The sequence below is a fragment of the Thunnus thynnus genome, chromosome 6 (genome assembly GCF_963924715.1).
Source record: "Thunnus thynnus chromosome 6, fThuThy2.1, whole genome shotgun sequence".
NCBI lineage: Eukaryota > Metazoa > Chordata > Actinopteri > Scombriformes > Scombridae > Thunnus > Thunnus thynnus.
In genome coordinates, this window is record NC_089522.1 from 20,139,847 (window position 1) to 20,154,590 (window position 14,744).

Sequence of the window (14,744 nt, forward strand, 5' to 3'; positions counted from 1 at the left end):
CCTATTAACATACACTCAAGAGATTATCTTCAAAGAGAACTAGAGGTGAGGAAATTGTTTTAATGTTATCCTGTGATTACTTTTTATTAGAATTTTATGTGGTCTCTGTGCATGTAGCACAGCTTGTTAGCAAATACAGTCCTGCACAGGTTTGTGCACAAATGCAAGTGATTGCCTGTATTAGCATATGGGCGTATAAGTATGTGCATCTATTACAGTGGAGTTGTCTACAATGAACAATTTTGTTGTGAACAGCTTTTTACTCAAATGACATTGCATTGCATCACACTTTTAATTAATATTTGCTATTTAATTACTTTCCCATAAACCACTCCTATGCATTATGTCCACAGTTTGTCTTAATCACAGTTTGTTCTTGCGGCATCAGTCTACATGTATCTTTTTTTTTTTTGTCAGAATGAAAGGATCTACATTATCTCAGCCTTCTTTGATAGTGTCCTCGAGACTGTCTCATCTTGTGATTTTACAATATGTTTCGCTTTTTCCCTTTTCAAAGGTTTCCACAGATGTTTAGTGGTTGAGGTCTGGGGACTGCAGAGAGAACGAATGGGATAGGATGATACTTTATTAAGCCCTGAGGGTAGCTTTAGATGTCACACAGGCAGATGACACATAAATTACACAAATGGACAAAAGATACATTTACAAGAATCCACTGTGTAAACAAGTACAAGTGGTAATGGGTTTGTAATGTAATGGGTGTCAAGTGTCACTATTGTGGGGAACAATTAGAAGGAAGAATGACATGAATACACCAGTGCACCAAATGAAAAGCACATAGTGTGCAGGGTTCATGAATATACAGCTGTACCACGAGGTTGTATATGTACATAAGAATAAGAATTAGGAATGTATATGCATACTGTGTTCTAAAATAATATCATAGTTGTAAATGTACATGTAAACTAAGATATATAAATGTGTCGTATAAAATTAATACAGGCAAACTTTCTTCTCTCCAGCCCTGCATTTACTAAACTAAGGAAAGTTCATTAGAGGGAGAGAAAGACAGATTAGTGAAGTCTCCCGTGATTATCATGAGGGTGCTGGGAGTTAATGATGTAAAACTACAGTATGTTCAGACAGAAATTTGCAAATTTGCATGTATTTTGCCGCTGGAAAGTTTGTGTTTATTCGGCCCAAACAGCCAAAATGCCAACTGTACATTAGCTGTAAGCTAGCTAGCAACAGATGCACTGTCTGTGTCTGTTAGGGTGTATCTGTGTGTTTGTGTTCAGCTCAACTTCTGACTGAGCTCAGAAGCCACCAGAGACTCCAGTTCTCTCTGTTATTTCCCTCCCTCTCTCCTTCTTCCTCTTCTCTCTGTATGTTTATGAAGCAGATTCATGAAGACCTGGGGAATGTGTGACTTTTTTGCTCAAGTTGAAACATCTTCAACTTGCTTGGTGTTCTGTCTGAACACAAAGTAACAACCACCACAATATAGTATAAAAATTCACAAGGTATAGTCTTTTTTAAAGGATCTACAATAGCTGAAAACTCAGTCATCCGCATCTTGACATCTTACAATAGCATTGTTTGTCTTATACTCAAAGCCAGCTGCTACCTATCTATGGTACTGATTTAAGATGTCAGTATCCTCGAAATGAACTAGTTTGTATGATGAATCGTCTGACCATCGTCTGTCTGAAGGCAAAAGTGTTTATAGCTTTTTTTACGAATGACCGCACTCAAAGGCAAAGCAAAAAGCCTCTTTTTATATAGAGAGGATGGATGCTATTATCACACTTTTGGGAATTCATAGTGTTGCACTCATTTGTACACATGAAAAGTGACAGATTATCAGTTTCAGAAAGTTACAGTTCTGAAGTCAGAAAGGTGTTGGGGATGGAAGTTCAGACTCTGTTCGACTCTGATAAGAACTTAGGCTGAAGCATGCTCACCTCTTCAGCCCTCACACTTAGGTGTCCAATTTGCAGCAGCCCAGTTGCCTCCTGTCTTTGCTTTCTAACTGTTTTTGTGACTATTCAGAGAAGCCCTCTATTTCTAGTCTGGTAACCTATATTCCTGTGTAGCAATGCCTCCATAAAGCAAACTATGCTTCACTTCCAATTCTCCTGCTGTCTTGTGTAGGCTTCAAGCTCATCCAACTTGGTGACAAGCAATTTTCACAAACTCGGATTCTTGAGTCTCTCTGGTTCGTTTTCATCTTACCTTCACACCGTGCCTCTAACCCAGTTTCTAAGCAGCTTACAAAGGGATATCTCTTGTATTTTAAAATGAGAATCATATAATATTTTTCCCTTTTTTTTTACTCTCTGTTCCTGAAAATAAAATTCAAAGCCCCAAAGATACAAACACTAGAAATGTAGATTTTTTTTGAAACAATGGAAGAGTTTAGTTCTTTGTAGTGCACTCCGACTTTTAGACTTCACTTTATATGCAATTAGGTGCATCCTGAGCAAGTGGAGCGCAGTTGGAAACCAAGGTGAATTTGCTTCAGGGCTTTATACACCTTAATGACTCTAAACATTTTTATTCAGACTTCACATCACAGTTTGACTATCAGCAAGCCTTTTCTAAACACTAAGAAATAGTAAAACCACTCACCTACAACAGTTTTCAGCACTGCAGCAGCTAGTACCAATCTATTTTGTCTTTGGACACAAATATGCGTAAATATATTGATCTCCATGCAGATACTGTTGTACGTTTAAATTGTAGTTTCATAATTATTGATAGTAATTTTATTCCAATCTGAGACTCAATCTGATCTGAGCATCATGTTTCATTTTATTTCATTTGTTTGTCCCTTTTATTCATAGCTTGAAAAAAAGAGTCCAGAATATTTGATTCACTAAATAGTTGATCTGTTGGGCTTATGACATTATTTCACTCATCATTTGCAGTGTCTTGCATGGTGGTAAATTTTGAAAACAAGATTGCTCTTTCATAATTCCTGAAAAATTGACAATTGGGATACGCAGGGTTTTCAACCGACAGCAACATCATGGTGTCAGTAGTGATCTTACAGAATCTTAGAGAAGTATTCGGTGATATGATGTTGCATCTGCCTGCCTGTCTGATTATTTATGTGATTCTCATCCCCTTCTACTGTCTGCTCTCAGCAGTGTCAGGGGTACAAATGGACTGGTAAATGGATTGTATTTATATAGCACCTTTCTAGTCTTATAGACCACTCAAAGTCAAAGTCCTTTACAATACACGCCAACATTCATTAATACGCTGAAGGCAGAAGCTACCATGCAAGGTGCCAACCTGTTCATCAGGAGCAATACTGTGCTTCCTATCCAAAGTGCCCCACAATGTTTCTATGCTCACCCATTCACACACACTCACACAATTTGGGGTTCAGTATCTTGCCCAGGGACACTTCAACATGTGGACTGGAGGAGCAGTCAACCAGAGGACCTTGCTCACCTTGCCACCTCACTCACCCTCATGTATCAGAGAGGGAAAAAGGTGCAATAAAGAGTGAAGGAAAGTCATAAAATGACTGTCAGCATGTAGCTGAATGGTAGAATTGGTGCTAATCATTGTAGAGGACATCTGTGACAACTTAAGCCTTGCTGTCATACAAATTTACAGTCTGCACACACAGAGACAGACATACAGTGCAAACAGAAAGAGAGAGGGCAAAACTGTCAAGGAGACTGAGGGCAGTAAAGACTGTTGTAAAAGAATGGGAGGCTGGAATGAATGAGCACAGTAAAGGATGAGAGAAATCCTATAAGTGAAACTGTCAGACACGGGATTGAGCGCAGAATGATGGAGATTACTCATAAGAAGAATAGGAGACACTGACAATGTCAAAATTCAGTGATAGTGAAAAACATCCACCCTGCACACACACACACACACACACACACATGTAATTGAACACCCCTGCAAAATGCAAAGTAGGTAAGGGAACCTAGAGTGAGTTCTCCAATTTAGAAAACAAATGTTTGTAATTATATTCACACATACATTAATTCCTTGAGTCTCTGAGCTATGGTACTTGTATTGTTTCACTGAAAGATTCTAGCTAGAGACCACCTTCACTGTCAGACCTCAGTGTTTTTGAAGTATAATAAAACTGACAATCACCCATATTTTAAATTTACAGGACCCCAGTTTGAGGGTGGTAGCTTTTAGCGTTATCCGCAGTTGTTAATTCTCAGAGATATTGGTTTCAGGTTGTTCTTGTACCAGCCATAAGTTACTGATACCTGACAACAGTAACTTATCATGAAGCTTGTTACACAGCAAAACATACCATTACCTCAGATCACAGAAATTAAGATCTACCAGTAAGAGAGATTGAGACGAAAAAATCACATTTTGCTGAACATAGTGCTGTCATTTGTTTCAGAAATGGCTTATATAACTAATTTCTCATGCATCAGAAATAATTTTTGATAAGATTCATTATAGATCATCATATCTCTCTCTCTGTTTTCCAGTTGGCTGTCACTGATCAAACTGCACCAGTTGACACAAGTTAAACACCCTCAGCAGAATATTTATAATACAGGCAAACCAGTCTCCTATACTTTTCTGTACAGTACTACTAATATGAGTGCTGAATGTGTTTTAGATGAAATCACTGCCTGGATTTAGTATAAAGCATAGGGCTTTGACAGGTAGATGGGGCTTCGCAACATGCATTGTTGTTGGGTTAAGGCTTCTGAAGCACACACACATTATTGGTTCAATATTAAAAAAGTCAACGCGTCTCATTTTGCGTCAGTGTTGACTTTTTCAGTATTAAACCAAGACTACAAACTTTCCCTGACCTTAACCAAGTTATCTGAGTACCAAACAATGCCATAAAAATGCTTTTTTAGCTGTGATAAGCAGATATACAGAAAACAAATAAAATATGTTGACAGTTTTTCATTATGTGTTGGTAGTTTGCAGATATATTCAATATCAACATTTCCTCAATATGTTGGTTAAAAACTAGCAGCATTAACCTTCCCTTAATACGTATTTGGTAATGCAAATTATTGTATGTGAATGCTTTTCTTCTGAGACGTGGTTGCATCAGGAACACCACACACAACTTGGCATTCAAGTCTGGTGCTAACAGGATGATTCATTACTGCCTGAGAAAACAATTACTTGGAAGGAAGTAAAAAACACCTTTAAACCACATCTCGGTGGAATAGTGTTTGCTTGTGTCTTTATGCTGTCATAAATCTCTTTACAATATAATTTCTTGTGTACATTTAAATTACTAATCTGAAGGCAATGTAGGTTATATAAGGACACATGGCTCTACAGTATGATGGGGAATAGCACACATAGAGGAAAGGGACTGCAACAATTACTAATAATAATACTAATAATAACAAGACAAGGGAGCAAGTAAAATATGTTATTAATATTGTGAGCCTCAAATCAGGAGGTGTGTACAGGTAGTTCAGAGCTGCAAAAGAATACAGTAAAGACATGGTTATCCTATGTGAAATATGTTTTAGGAGCAACCAGGAGTGCCACACCAGAAGCTCTAAGGCTACACTTAGGCTAATTAAGACCCGACTAATCCAAAATGTCACCTAACCCCAAAAGCTTTGAATGATATCAGTTAAAATCTTCAAAATCAATTCTCAGCGTGACAGGCAAGGATGGGTGCAATATAATCAGGACTGTTGGATTTTGATAAAGCCAAGCAGCTGCATATTGTATCAGCTGGAGGTGGGAAATTAATTTCTGACTGAGTCCTGAGTGCAGGTGTTGCATTATCCCTGCTGTGATGAAATGGTGGCATGGATTCACTTTTCAGGGTTGACAAAAGATAGAAGAGACTGAATTCTGGACTGTCGATCCTCAACTGGACAAAACATGATTGCAAGACCCTTGTGAGTTGATAAATGCAAAATGTGGACTGTAGACACACACACACACACCAATGTAGCTGTGTGAGAATTATGACTTATGCTATTTGCTCAGATTTGGGCACTTACTGAGCTATTACAAGTCTGGTTTGACTCATGAATAATGAGTCAAAATTTGGCAACAGTGACCTAAACCGTGCGTGAAATAAGATCCAGCCCCCTGGAGAGGTAAAGACACATTACCCTCCAAATCACCCAGTCTACAGCTTATTTTAAGGTGCAACTGAGTCTGATTGTCTCTCTGTTTTACAAGCCTGCTGTGCACTGTGACAGAAATTAAGCAAATTATTTTTTATCACTGTGCTAAAAACGCAAATGAGCAAAAAAAGAGAACAGAAGCAATCAGTTAGGGATGCATCTCCAAGAGTAGAGCAAGTCTGGACTCAAAGACATGATACGCTGGGAGCCAGTTACAATAAATAAGCATGATTATGTAAACAGGACATGAGTGATTATCTTGTTTCCCCCAGATATTACTGATGAGAAAGAGACAGAGGACCAAAAATCCTTTTCCCCTCACTAACCATCTCCCTCTCACCCTTTTCTATTTTCCTCTTCCTCAGTCTTGCCGTCTGCAAACAAAACTCATCACTCATCCTTTACTCTGAAACCCAGAAATAAATGCTGAAGCATGTTTTGCTTTCACAGTAGCAGAGACAAGAGAAGCCACTCCTGAGGGCTCACAGGTGTATCCTTCGCGGGGGTCGTTTCATCTTTGAAAGGCAACCTCACTGTGGCTAGCGCATCACTGGCAGAACTTGAAAACACAGTAGGGGAGTTAGGAATTAACAATGTGAGTATAAAGCCTCTTTCACACATAGATTTTCACTATTCACACATGCAGCTACATTCAGGAACATATTCAAGAACATTCGTGTGTGTGTATGTGTGTGTGTGTGGGGGTGTAGTCGAGCATAGTGAGTGTGATCGAGAGAGAGAGAGCAGGTGTGTGACAGTGGCTGCCAGACCCATGGATGTATTATAAGAGCTGGATGGGGTTCCACCACTCAGCCTTGCAGACAATTTTTCCCAGTGGTCACTTGTGGTATTGGCAGTATACCACCAAAAAGGCCCAAAAAGCATTTTCCCCATAGACCACCATTGTAAAAGAGATGTCTGTAAAACTGTTGACAGGACACCTCAAACTACAAACAAGGTCAATTATGACTTTTTCTATCATGAATTGTTGATCTATGGAGGTTTTATATTTTTAAAACTTTCCTCGAGCCGAGAAAAGCAATTTAAAAATCTGTGATGTCATCGCAATGTAAAACTTTCCTCGAGCCGAGAAAAGCAATTTAAAAATCTGTGATGTCATCGCAATGTAAAGTCTATGGGCAGAGCAGGAACTCGCTGGCAGAGCCAGTGGGGGAAACACCACTGCATGTATTCAGTGGGCCGCACAAAGAAGCAAACCTGGAAGCTAGAAACTTTTTTTGGCGTATGCGCCAGCTGAGCAATTCTTATTGGACTGAATGGGCGCCATTTTTGGTTCAGTATCCAGCTCTTATGGCCAAACCAGAGCGTAGAGTATGAAATTAGCAGTATAATGTTAACTGTGAATGTCAGTGCAATGTGTGCACAGTTTAGGCTATTTGTCAGTGAGTAAATGCTCCTGTAGCTACATTTAGAGATGTTTCTCTTGGAGTGGCATGTCCGCCATCTCCGTTCTCCATATGCCTGCTTACTAAAACTTCAAAAGAGTAGGGTACAAAAGAGTGTGAACATTTTATGTGAAATATTTAAACATTCAAAAAAATAGCAATCTCCTCTATTCAGCGGAGTCTTGTGATTGGTTCGCTTGCTCCGTGTCAAAGCGTCTTTCATCAGACAGACAAAATGCTTTATCTGCCATTCCCTGTAATGTTAATGCTTTCATTCACAACACAGCCGTACCGGCATTTTCCCTGAAATGTTAGTAGGTCTTGAGGTGGGAAATTGGCGGTACAGATTTCAAAAAGATTTCGAAAGATTGAATATTGATCCCTGCTCCCATTCACACATGACCCCATGCAGGAAATGTTCTTGAACATTTCAGGGATAGACTGCATGTGTAAAAGTAGCTTAACAAAATATCATTACTCACAGTGTACAACACAGTCAGTGCAAGTTTCTAACTTGTAACGTTGCCAATTCAGCCTTTGTATTTTCTGTGTTGGCTGTGATTCAAATGTCAAGCTTGGACTGAATCACTTCTGACAGAGCGACTTTATCAATAACATGTCCTTTTTTGATGATGAAGTAGAAAATAAACTGCTCCAAATGGCCTCCATTATGGCCCGCTCTCTCCTTTTCTCAACTCTGTACCTCCTGTCACTTCCTGCATGTTGCTTCTTTGTGAGCGAGGGAATGAGAGGAGGAATCGTGCAAATGCTTTTAGATCCACACTATCTCTTTTCTCAGCCTCATGTTTTCCTCTTTCATCCTCTTATTCTCCTTAAGGGTATCCATTAATCTAACCCCTATTTTAATCTTCTTCCTTTTACAAACTTTGCTTTTCTCTCTTTTCATCTCCCTGGTATCATTACTTCTACTGTGAAAGCAGTACACAGTTTATCCTGTTACAGAGAGTTGCATGCATCTCACTACTTACTATGGTGAAAAAAAAGACAAGTCCTTAGCTTAGAAATGAACAAGTGTAGGCATTCAACAATTCTGAACAAAGCAACATTTCATGGGGTTAGTTGTATATGAATATGACATATATTCAGGATTTAATACATGCATTAGCATGTTTTTTTTCCAAATGGAAACCTATCAACATTTCTCTGGAATCACTTAAAAGCTCAGATGAATCCTGGAGGATGACCTGACAATCACCTGGTCCCTTGGACAATTAACAATTTATTTGATATACAGACCTTCTATAATTCACCTGAAGAAAAGAGGAGGAATTACTGTGCCTGTCAGTCTCATGAATACCACTGTAGCAGAATCAAGTCTTGCCTTGGAGGCTGAATAGGTAGAGAATGACAAGACAAAATGGGCCTTAAATTATTGAAGACATAAGCTTGCCAGCAGGGTGTCAATGTGGTTCTTTCTCTGTCCACATAAAGTAAGATGGAGATGATAGTGATTATATAACATGCTGTAAGCTGTGCATGTGACTGTGGGGCTATGAAATTAAACGCAAAGTTTCTTGACATTTCATTATAAGTCTTAAATTGATATACGACCACATAATGTCGTAATTTAATTGATATTTTTAAAATTAAATTCTCCATAGAAAAACTCCATACATTTACTGATCCGGGGTGCATTTTGTGCCTTGCATGCCATCAAACATACATTTTACAGCACACAGTTCAGCTGTGCATGAACATCAGGCTCCATATCTGTCTAGCTGTATTTGACTTCCAGATGGACGGCTGTGTTCTCTCTTCCTCTTCACCTCTATCATTTATTCCTCTCCACAACACTCTTGTATCTTCCAGTCATCCATCCATTTAGCAAACATCTCCCCCTTTAATCCAAACATTTACCCAAGTTCATGCAAATTATATGTGTTGCAGTCATCTCTTGCACTCCCCACATGTCCTGCCCCTGCATCATTCATACATCCATCTGTTCACCTCTTTGTCTCTCACAAACACCTCTCAAACAGCACAATGCTCACACATTGACATTCTCTCTTGGTGCTCTTCATCTGTCTTTAATATCACGAGTGACTCCAATCACTCTTCCCCCCTATTCCCTCACTCTCCCATCTGTTCACCTCAAGTTGTGCTGCTGCCCACTGCAAACACAAGCCTCAGACATTTCGATATATCAGTGGGGATTTGTCTTTGTGACAAACAGATGGATGTAGATATGCGTTTTTCAAAACAAACAGGTTGCACTGGGGCTTCATCCCTCAAAGGAATCAGCAAAAGTTTTTGATTGTTAACTTTGAAAAGTTTTCAAAGGACCAGGGTTCAAGTTACATCATTCAGGACTTGCAAGTTCTAACATCTGTGCTAAAGAGTTTGGGGCTAAAGGGCAGCAAACATTCAACCTCCACTATTTATCATCTTCATTTCTCTGCCTCCCTCCTTAATTTTGCCATCCTTTCATTCTTGTTCTTGTTTTCCAGTGTCTCTTTATAAGACTTTTGAGAAGTGGGATGTATATATGAATCATTTCCTGTGTTTTACATTTAAATATTGTAATTTAAATACAATTTCCACAGCATACAGAGGAGGGAAAACATCTTACTTTGATGGGCAATTTTCCAACCAGCCAGCACAGCACCCATGTGTCACGGCAGCAAGCAGGTGTTTGATAAAGAGCAGACTTCAAACTTGAATCTTATTACATGCTGAGAGGCATGCATACAGAGAATACAGAGGGAAAACAAATAAATCTGTCATGGATGGGGAGAAGAAATTTCTTTTTGTGTTTGTCTCAGAAATATGTTGACATTTCCACAAATCACAAATCTTGTTAGTCTTCTCACAAACATCATAGCAAATACTTAATATGATGGATTAAGACGATACTGAGGTTCGACATAAAAATCTAAAACATTCATCGTCACCGGTAAGAGCTTAATTTTCTATACTTACTAAACTGTGGCTAGGGAATTGGAGTTATTGTAGCGCATATTATTTAAGCTAGGGGTAATTGCTCTCTCTTCAAAGCAAGGCTTCAGTTTTGTTTTTTTCTTGTGTCTTTTTCTATCCTTCTCTCCTAATTAAAGTGCATAAATTGTCATGTTTGTTGCTAATCCTCAAATCTTGCCAGTAATCTTCACTCTTCAGCCTTTGTGAATGTTGCTCTCAGTTCTGCAAAGCTGTCATTGCAAACTATAATCAGAGTCTTTGCTTTACATAATTGAGTTAGATAAGCATTAAAATCTACGTCAGACTAATTTTTCAATTCAGTAAACACACTCTAAACAGACTCTTATAACCCTCATATACTTAATAGTTGTATTCACTCTGTGCTCATATATCTACAGTCAAAACATTATTGTTTTTGAATTGATTAAACAACTCTATTGAGGTTTTTGGGTCATTATTTCAGTGCTAACAAAGCTAACCATTATACTACATGCCTGTCTTGGAATCTATGAATTTAACTAGATTAATTAACATGTTGTTCCTCCAATGGGGACTTTGTTGATCATTTGTCCATTTGTCATCTTCCTATGACTACACTATGTCTTATAGAACAGTTACATTACACAACTAAGAAACGTCAGTGATGCTTAAGTTGCTTAGAGCAGATATTGTAGGAAAAACAAATGGAATACACTGTTGACTAACATTTTGCAGATATGTTCTGTTTGAACATTTTGCGTTGATAAAAAAGTTGATAAGTTGATAAAAAACATGATTCAGGCGGCATTATGTCTCTCTCCAAATGTATTTGCTATTTCAAATTAGTAGTTTATAAACAGAATTTCTAGAAGATGCTTCCTGACATGAGGGACAATGTCTTGTTACAGTACTGATTGATTTTTACAAAACCTTTGGTCTAACTCCTTTAATGGTATCTCGTCTTTTTCTGGTTTTCACAGTTTTATTATCGCTCTCACTAAAAACTTCAAAGGAAAACTCCTGTCCTGTCTTAATACATTCTAATTAAGTGCATATGCGTTGCAGAAGTGCACATGGCATAAATGTGCATGTGTGAGTCCCAAAGTGTTCCTGCCAGCCTGTATGTTTGGGCACTCACATTCATCAGTCTCTTACAACATCACAGAAATAAGAAAAAGAGCAATGGGATGAAATATGAAGAAAGGGTTCCCAGCTCTTTTGTGCTGACAAATTTGCCCCAGAGGACATCACAATCTGAACATATGAGACATACTTTATCCCTTAATTGGGATAAAGGAAAAACTCAATGAAAAAGCCCTGTAACATAAAAAAAGAGCAAGGAAGGACAGACATGAAATGGGATTATAATATGGATAAACAGAATTACAATTCTAAGTAAATAATGTAATATTTGATATAATAAGTTAAGGAGTCGTTCACTGCTCTGTCTCTTTCTCCCCCACTGCCTTCAGCTTCAAATCCTTCTTGCCTCCCATTCTCATCTCATGGCCACCTCTATCCTTGCCAGAAGGGCTATCATTTATTAGAATGTACTTGAAAGCTTTTTGCATCACACAAAATTCTTACATCACACTGCTCATCCTCTTGCAAAATATCAAGTTTCAAGGAGAGAAAATGCAGTTGATGGTGAAAAAAGAAGAAGAGAGTTCAGCCAGCTGGTCCAGAAATAAAGAAGCCTGCACTGTCTTACTCTAGATGGCTGTCAAGTCAAGTCAAGTCAAGTCAAGTTTATTTACAAAGCACATTTCATATGACATGCGTGGACTCAATGTGCTTCAAGATGAAAAGCAAAAAACATAGGCAAATGGGATCATACATAACAGAAACATGTAAGATAAGAACATATAAGATAAGAAGATATTACATACATGAAAACATATAAGATAAGGTATTACAATAAAAAGGGAATAAGATAAGAAGGTATAATCATTATTATTAAAAAAGGGAATAATAATAATAATACTGATTCAAAAATAAAAGTTTAAGTTTTTAACCACATACTTTAAACCTAACTAAAAGCTTGCGAAAAAGGATGTTTTTAGTCTGCTTTTAAAAGAAGACACTGATATAGCGGAGCTTAGTTCATGTGGTAGAGAATTCAAGACAGTAAGACTATAATGACTGAAGGCACCATGAGCTGATTTAGAGTTTATTCTACGTTTGGTGCAGAGACCTTTGTTTGATGATCTAAGGGATCTGTCTGGTGTGTACTGAGTGAGCATGTCAACAATGTAGGAAGGAGCTAAGCCATTCATAGATTTAAAAACAATAAGAAGTATTTTAACATCAATTCTTTGTTTAACTGGGAGCCAGTGATGAAATGATAAAATAGGAATGATATGTTCTAATCTTTTGGTTTTAGTTAATACTGCTGCAGTATTCTGAATGAGTTGGAGTTGATTTAATACCTAAGTGTATTACAGTAATCTAGTCTTTTAGAAATAAATGCATGAACCAGCTTTTCAGAGTCTGACTGTGATAGGAAACATCTTGCTTTAGATATATTTCTGACATGATAAAAGGCAGTCTCAGAGTTGTTAGATATGTGCCTCTGGAAGTTAAGATCAGTATCCAAAATCACACCCAAGTTTTTGGCGTGCTCACAAGGTTTTACCAAAGGGGAGTTAACAAAGAGTGCATCTGGTGCCTCAAAGCCTTGGGACCTACTAAAAGAATATCTGTTTTGTCCTCATTTAGCTGTGAAAAAAATTGGCCATCCAATATTTGATATCTGCAATAGATTGGATGACGTCATTCACTGGGCTAAGGCTGTTGGCAGAAACAGAATAATGTATAGGGGTGTGCCTGAATACAAAGCACAAATAGTGGGTTTTTTATGAATACTTGTTTCATACAAATATTTATTTGTTTTTGTTTTTTGTTTTCAGGAAGAAAAAAAAAACATGTTAAATACAGGTGCACACGTCGGTTACATTACTATCTCAGTCTCTCTCCTCTGCTCCACTGTTATGTCTATCAGCAGGTCTCAACAAGGGGATTCACATCCACCTGCTACATGATGCACATTTCCTAATTTGGACATCACTCCCACAGTTGAGGGTGTTCCCCAGAGATAAAGCTGAGCTACTGACACAAGTGAAGTGCTCCCAAGAGAACACGTCATGAACACTTATTGTAACACTAATTTTCTAAAATTAAAAGTGTAATGAAAACAAAAAAAGGATTTTTAAACCTCTTTCCACTTTTATTCGAATACAAATACAAATACAAATAATTTTGCTGCCTCAACAAATACAGATACAAATACAAATATTGGACCCTCTGCACATCCCTAATATATAACTCTGTGTCATCAGCATAGGAGTGATATGAAGTATTGTATTACTGAATGATGGACCCAAATGGGAGCATATACAAATAAAACAGCAGCAGACTGAGAATTGACCCTTGAGAGACTCCATATGGAATACCGACTTCAACTGATTCACAGTTACCAATAGAAACAGAAAAAGATCTTCCAGTGAGATAGGAAGAAAGCTAATTAACAACTGTGCCTCTAAGGCTAAAACAGTATTCTAGCCACTAAAGAAGAATTATGAGGTCAACAGTGTCTAAGGCTGCACTGAGGTCAGGAAGTACAAGAATAAAGATTTTATGGTTGTCTGAGCTAAGATCATTAACAACTCTGACCGGGACAGTTTCTGTACTGTGGTTAACTCTAAAACCAGACTGGTAAATGTCAAACAAACTGGTCGATGACAGATATATATGTAATTGTTGGTGCGCAACCTTTTCAATAATTTTTCTCAGGAATGCAAGGTTTGAGATTGGTCTGTAGTTCTCAAGAACACATTGATCAAGATTACTCCTTTTCAACAATGGTGTTATAATAGCATGTTTGAGATTCCAGAGAGTAGGGATGCATTAACAATCTCATGGACATCATCTATAAAACAGCTGAAATGATTTTTGAACAACTTAGTAGGCATTGGGTCAAGAACACATGTTGCAGAACTTAAAAGCTGCACCATTTCTTGTAGTTCACTTGAATAAGAGCAAAGTTGGACAGAGTGTGGGCAGCATGGCACTGAGTTAAGACGGTGGAAGAGGAGAGGTCAAACCCACCAGCAGAGGAAGTCACAATATTATTCCTAATATTGGAAATGTTGTATTTAAATTATGAGGAAAATTCATTACATTTCTCTGAAAAGCTCAGCAGGTAATTACCTTGGAGGATTAACCATTTTATCAATTTTACAAAAGAGAAACTTAGAATTATTCAAACCTTCAGTAATAATTTGAGAAAAGTAGTGTTGTCTAGATTTTTTCATTTCTTCTTTCTTCTTTCATTTGTTAT

At 37.8% G+C, this 14,744-nt stretch overlaps 1 protein-coding gene across 1 annotated transcript in view; it reads right to left on the bottom strand.

Moving 5' to 3' along the window:
• Positions 1-14,744, bottom strand: part of opn7b (opsin 7, group member b) — a 73,210-nt gene that overhangs the window by 22,006 nt on the left and 36,460 nt on the right. The window lies entirely within an intron of this gene.